The sequence below is a fragment of the Rattus rattus genome, chromosome 12, assembly GCF_011064425.1.
Source record: "Rattus rattus isolate New Zealand chromosome 12, Rrattus_CSIRO_v1, whole genome shotgun sequence".
NCBI classification, from domain to species: Eukaryota; Metazoa; Chordata; class Mammalia; order Rodentia; family Muridae; genus Rattus; species Rattus rattus.
The window spans coordinates 35,114,199-35,121,530 of NC_046165.1; the positions used below are offsets into that span (position 1 = coordinate 35,114,199).

General features: G+C 38.0%; 1 non-coding gene across 1 annotated transcript; it reads left to right on the plus strand.

Moving 5' to 3' along the window:
- Positions 1 to 838: 838 nt before the first annotated feature.
- On the plus strand, positions 839 to 969 carry LOC116914131. Its single transcript, XR_004389692.1, has one exon. It is a non-coding gene; the product is annotated as a small nucleolar RNA SNORA17 (small nucleolar RNA).
- The last annotated feature ends 6,363 nt before the right edge of the window (positions 970 to 7,332 follow it).

Consider the following 7,332-nt stretch of genomic DNA (forward strand, 5'->3'; position numbering starts at 1 on the left):
AGGTGGGCAATTATACCTTATCAATTGGATCAAAGGTTATTGGGTTGTGTGCTCTTTTATGTGACAGTTTGAGTGTAGGAAAGTGTGCGGCATTGGAGACACATAGTTGGGATGTGTTTCCACCATGATATCTAGCAGATTATATTTGGGCACTGCAGTGCTGGACCTAGCGGGGGTAAAAAACAACTGTACTTTTTCTATTTTATATATTTTACAACAATATATTCCAACATTTTTAATTTCGTTCACATGGGAAGATATCATTAATTAGTCAAATTTTTAAATACTTAAAAGAAAAATAAATGAAGTAATCCTGTTTTAGTTTAAGTACCATTTATAAGCTTAAAATATGTATTATTTCTCCTTCCCAGATACAGTAATGGCAACTCCCAAATCCTTCTAAGAACAATACCTTTCTGTACCTTCCACATTGGATTATTTTAGCCTATCGTCTTATTCTTTCTGTTTTCGAGAAGTTTATTTCTATCACCTTTTTTTATATGAGCAAAACGATTATGTTCAATCATAAGTAGTACCAATATATGAGAAACATTATAATTGTATGTGAACTCTAAACATGTTTATTTTTTACATGATTGAAAATTTACTTCGGTGGTATATATGAACAACAGTCACCAGTGATCCTTAATCTTCAATTGTGAAAGAGCTAGATGCTTCAAATATGTTCCTAAAAATGTCACCATTTCTATTGTCTTCATTAGACCTTGCATTTAACACTTAATTACTATAAATATTCAAAAGCAATAATTTAATTTTTGTGTAGAGGTCCTGAAAATTTCCCATAAATTACACATTAATGAATACTTGTGGGAAACACTCTTCATCTAAAGGCATTTCAGAAGTGACTGCTATGCCACATGTGAAAAAGTAGTTGGAAGAGGGAAAAGAGGATATGTCTTTGCTCGGTGTTTTAACCTATGAACATCCGAATGATTAGTAGTCTGAAGTGAGCCTGAAATAACCAGTCCAGCACAGGAGACCTGAACAGAGAGAGATCTGGCCTGAGTTGACCACCAATAGTCCGGTCTCTTGGGCAGGGAAACAAAGCACAGACTAGAAGAAGCCTCCTAGAACACTGGGCCCCAAAGCAGAGTGAGCCTAAGAAAACATACATCCTCTTACAAGGGACCAAATGGGTGGGTGGGGAAGGGATCAAGTCTCAGATGACCGTGAGACCAGTGCCAAGGGGCATAGTCAAAGAGCTAGTCTGAGAGGGTTACTATTATGACACCATAATACACAAGCATGACAAAGCAATCCTGAAATGACCCCACCAACTCTGAGACCTTTGGTGTTATTAAGAGGAGCAAGTACATGGTGGAGAAATGGAAGAGAAAGAGAAACAGAAGGATGCCCTCCAATGAAGAGAGGCAAAACTGGAGACTCAAGGTAGTGAGTGATGTGCATAGCCCATGATGCTTCCTGGTGAGGTCCTGGGCTCTGTTGCCATCAGAGGCCATGTCTGGTTCCATGGCCCTGCAGCTGCAGGAGTATATGTTATCACCAAAGACCAGGCAGAAGTTCCTGGTTGGAGCTGCTGCCCTGGGACATGTTGATGCCTGACAGCTGTGTCGAACTGGCACTACCCCTCACCTGGGCATTCTGGGAGAGCTGTCCCTGAGGCATAATGACAGGAGACTTGACCTCACCCCTAGTCAGATGCAGTTCTCCAGAAAGCAGCCCCTCACTTTGAAGGTGAGAGTGATCCGATCCTGAGGATGCAACTACGGGAGAGCTGTCCCTACCAATCTTCTCCCTTAGGGTGGCATGGATGATAGCGTGATACCCTGATCCTTGTTCAACCCCTACCTGAAGCAGGTGGGAGACCTTGCCCTAGAGTCGTGAGAGCAGAAGACCTGGGTCCAGCCGCACCTGCTAGAATGTGCCCTGCACCTCACCTTTTTAGCACAGTAAACCTGACCCAGATACTTGAGTTGCTGGTGAACTAGCCCAAAGGCGTGAATGTGGAATACCCAGAGAGCCTTGCTTCTTGTCTTCAGCGTGGTTGCGTCTCTGGCAGAGAGATTCCTTCCTTTTGCCCTCATCCCTGGAGGTGGGTTGGACACCTGAACCTGGGGTCTTGAGAAAAAGAGAGTTTTTCCTCCTTTTTGTCTGCTGGGCAGTTGCACAAACAAGGAAGAGATGCCCTCCTCTATTCTCTTGTACCTTGCTATCTATGACAACAGGAGAGCTTTGGTTCACCCCCAAAATCTACCTCATACAGTTCATGAAGGATCTGGTCCTACAGAAACAAATTTACAGGACCTCCATGACACAGGGAAACAACAGGACATTGGAAAGAAGTCAGGGTGAGGTTCCAGGATTGATAGAGGAGTAGAAGTCAGAGACATCTTATCAGACCAAGTCATTGTAATGAAAATTTTCAAGCGGAGAAACTCGGACAAAGGGGTATATTGTGGGAAACATTGTGACATGCTAAAACTTCCACAATAATATTTTTATTTTTTCCTCTGTTGAGGGGGAAGTTTCAATGGTGGGGAGTAGGAACAGGGGAAGAGGGTTTCAGTGGGACTGGGGTATATGACGTAAAATTCACAAAGAACCAAAAAACGTTTTGTAAAAGTATAAAATAGGAAGTGATTCCTTTGTTTATTGAGAGCCTCAAATAAGTTTTCAAGTAAAACAAATATATTCTTTCCCATTTGATTTATTTTTACTTAAATCTCATACTTCCATTATTTACTATATACAATACATTTTATAAGATCGTTAAATATTTACAGTAAAGTCTACAATTTATGTTTCTTTGAACTAGTTTATATGTTTTTGAGTGTAGGATCTTTGAATATTCTAGAGCTGTCTTCATTTCTCTGTCTCCACATTCCTATATTTGCTTTTCGTCCTGTCTTTTGCACTTATATTTTCATGTAAACATTTTAAAACCTTAATTTCCAAAAAATTTTAAACCATAATTTTATGGCCAAAATTTTATTGAAATATCTAACTTAATTGTCATACAATTGCCCTTTAGAAAAGTCTCACTTTTCAAAAGTCTCATTTAAATTTAAATTCTCACTAAACCATATGCTTTCCTTTTATTTTATGTTTAATCAGCTTCTGAATGTGAGTATTTCTTTCAGAAATCTTAAAGAAACTCATTACAGAGTTACGATCAATATTACAGAGTTATGATAGGATTTCTGTTTTTGCACACATACACAATCATTTCATTTTTTCTATCAATAAAAACTAACAACGTTCAGTGAATATAAATTTTATTTAAATTGAAATTAAATTTTATTCCCAAATTTCAACTTTATTACATAATTTTTAAAGCATCTGATACATTTCTTAAGATACTTCATATAATTAATCAATGCACATAGATAATTTAATTTGATTGAAACACAGAAATAAATTTTAATTGCTTGTTCTCTTTTTACTATTTTATTTTTTGAGATTATAATCTTCCTTTCCTTTTCTCCTGTCAAATCTTCTCAACAACCCTCTTTGTGATCTCTCAAGTCATTTCAAATCATATATATACGATATATATATATATATATATACATATATCATATGTATCATATATATGTCAAGCTATACATATTACTACTTGCATATGAATCTGTAGGACTGGAAAGCATCTTTTATTTACACAATGGATACATATAGGTTTACCTCTTATTAGGATAAGGAAATGTGGTAGATTGTACATTTTTATGAATTTTTTTCTTGCACTAATAAGATATTAAAACCACACTCTATTTATTGTGATAAAGTCAAGGCTTCCAGAGACAATAATTTTTATTTCTCTTAAGTAGTGTCTTGATTTCTTATTTTTTTAACCAAAATAAATATGTTACCAACCTTATATTGTAGTTTTAAATAGCATAGACTCCTGGATATTCATGTGTTTGATTGTTTAGCCCATAAGTAAGGGGCACTATTAGGAAGGATGGTCTACTTTGAGTAGCTGTGGCCTTGTGCAGGAATTGTGTCACTGTGTTGTAGGCTTTGAATTTTTTATGCTCAAGTTCTGCCCAGTGTGGAAACAGAATCTCCTATTTGTTGCCTTCAGATCACAAAGTAGAACTCTTGTCTCTTCCAGCACCAAGTTTGACTGCATAATGCCATGCTTCCCACCATCATGCTTATATAAAGAAACTCTGACTGTGAGCCTGCCGGCCAGCCAGCCAGTCCCAACTAAATGTTTTCCTTTATAAGTGTTGCTTTCATCGTGGTGTATTATCACAGCAATAAAACCCTAAGACAGAGGTTGATTCTAGGGAGTAGGATATTGCTGTGATAGACCTGACAATTCTTTTATTGGGAGGAATATGGATTTGAGGACTTTGGGTTAAGAAAGAAGTAAAATCTTTATAAGGGGACTGCAGGACCAAACTAGGAAGAACATTGCAAAGTTTTACCTTAAGTGATTTGAATTCCGTTGGCTCAGTTTAAAAAGTTTCAGAGTAGAAGAATTTTACTATGTTGCATAGAGATCATTCTTGTGATATGTTGCTATAGAATGTAGCTACTTTTGCCCTTGCCTGAATTGTCTACCTGAGGCTAAGGTTGAAGAATTTCAGATCAATTACATTGATAAAAGAGGCCTCAAGAAACCTAGCATAGACTGTGTCCTGTGGTTTACTCTTATGAACAGCATTTGATCAAGTATTGCAAACTGAAATGAGAATACAAAATATGTGGTTCAATGATTAAAGGGTGACCAGGACATGAAATGAAACTAAGTGCTGTATTCACGGATGTTAAATGCAATTAAGGGACTCGAGTCATTGGAGCGCAGTCCCACCTAATTAAGTATATGTGTTTGCAGGTGAACAAGCAGTTAAACCATGCTAGCCATTATTATGACCTCGTTGTTGTTTTCCTTTGGACAATAAGACATAAGGATTGTGTGTCAAATAGACAAGGGATGGATTACAATGGTTGTCAACTTGACTATATCTGGAAGAAACTTTAATCTAGAACTTATAAGGATCTGTTAAAATGAATTAAAGAAAAGTTTAGTTCCAGGATTAGGGATATAGGCCTTTAATCCCAGGAGACAAAATCAAGACCATCTTTGCCTTCAAGGCCTGTGTACACAAAGCAAGTTCCAGGTTAAAAAAAAAAAAGCTTAGGTCAAGCCCTTGTTCAGTATATTTATATCAGTATTGAGGAGACAGAGGCATTCAGGTTTCTGAGTTTATACACTGCATATACGAAAGATTTTGGACAGCCAAGCTTAGGCAGTAATAGAAATCATTGATAACAGAAAACTGTTGCAGATTTACAAGGAGCCCATGTTTCAGACACAGCAAATAGCAGAACTTGGCAGCTTAGCCATGTGGTTCTGGCTTTTGAGTCAATAACACAAGGGTTAGTGGGTCAAGTTTCCTTGTTTCCCGGAGTTAAGAAATTAGTGGTGATTAAGAAGAGACTATCATCACTGAGGTGAAATCCACTGGGAAGTGTTTTTGCAGTACACAAATAAGTTGTGTTTCAGAGACAGACATTGTGCTGGCAGCTGAACCCTGATAATGTGAAAGAATCACATTAAGGGTTCATGCAGAAAAGCAAGCGCAAGACCCTGGGTTCAGTCATCAGCGCCGAAAGAGAGAGAGAGAGCTTTTGACAGACTTTCAGTAAAATCTGATAAAATTTTGGTCTAGTTGCAACAGATGATCCCATTTTTCAGTACGATAAAATAACCAACTGCAATATCAGCAATAGTGGAGTTGAGTTAGCATTGCCTATAATGTTACAGAAGGCAGAGCTGGAAAAATGATACAGCCCTTTGGAGAAGGCCCGACAATCATGTGCAGACCCCAAACATTGCATCAAGAATCTGTAAATTTCGAGTTGCCTTGGCGACTCCAAGATATTCAGGATGCCACAGGTGTGAAATAAGAATAACTTTTCCTATGGAGTGGAAACAGCCCAAGAGAAAGAATTGTGTCACAGTCAACATAGCTGAAAGGAATTGGATATCAGACATGGAGGTTAAGAGTTTGAAAGTTTCTCAGCATTTTTTTTTTTGGTCTTGCTTTAGTCTAGAATCTTTTTATTGTAAAGTTCTGGAATGAAAATGCATATCATATGATGTTGAAAGTATATACTTTTTAAAGTGAAATTTTCTAGTTTCTTTGGGAACTCAGTTGTGTCATGTGATTATTTTCTGGAAACTGTTTTATGGGAGAGTGTTTTGCTGAGAACTGAAATGTGGTGTTTTTTTGGACGGTGCCTGGAAAACGGGCATGTGATATTTTGTTGGAACAGACACTTGAGAGGACATGTGATATTTACAAAAGCTATACATATCAAACAAAAAACAGTGGATTATGCTCTGCTCTTAGTTTGCCTTGATACTCTTTGCTGGTCTTCGTCGTACTTTCCTCACACTGGTCTTCACTGATGATACTCTGGCGTTGGTTCACCTTGCTTTATTCCCTGATCATTACTTGTCATGACTTCGCAGAGGGAAATGCACCAAAGAATTTCTCATGATATTTTGGCAGTTTCTTATGGTTTGCAGAGATTCTTGCTGATTGACAGAATCTCACAGCTTCTTCTGGATCAAGCTACCACTACTGATTTATGTACTGAACTGCTGATATCCTGACAATGAAGATTAGAATCACCCCCAAAGAACTATGTTCAGACAGGTCCACAATCCCATATGCCCTATTAACCTTGTATTTGTACTACATTTAGTGGGTGTTGGGGTAGAAGAGAGATTAAAATGTTTAAGAACACTTACTAGTGAATCACTGGACTGATCATGGGGACCCCAATGGAGGAGTTAGGGGAAGGATTGAAAGAGCTGAAGGGGTTTGGAACTCCATAGGAAGAACGACAATGTCAACCAATCAGACACCTGCCCCCAAAGCTCCCAGGGATTAAATGACCAATTAACGAATAAACATGGAGAGACCCATGGCTCCAGCTGCATAAGTAGTAGAGGATGGCCTTACCTGGCATTAGTGGGAAGGGAGGCTCTTGGTCCTGTGACGGCTCAATGCCCCTATGTAGGGGAATGCTAGGAAGGTGAGGCCAGAGTGGATGGGTGGTTGGGGGAGTATCCTCAAAGAAGCAGGAGAGAGAGAGATGGGATAGGGGGTTTGTGGAGGAAAAACCAGGAAAGGGAATGACATTTGAAATATAAATAAATAAAATATCCAATGAAAAAGAGAAAAGAGAACACTTACTGAAGAAATTTTTAAGAATTTCAAGCCTATGTGATTTGTTCTTTGATTTTGGTATTAGAGGGGATTACATATAAAAGATTACATTAATCTCCAAAATCTTTGAAGTTTTAGACTTTTAAACATTGTTGAAACTGTG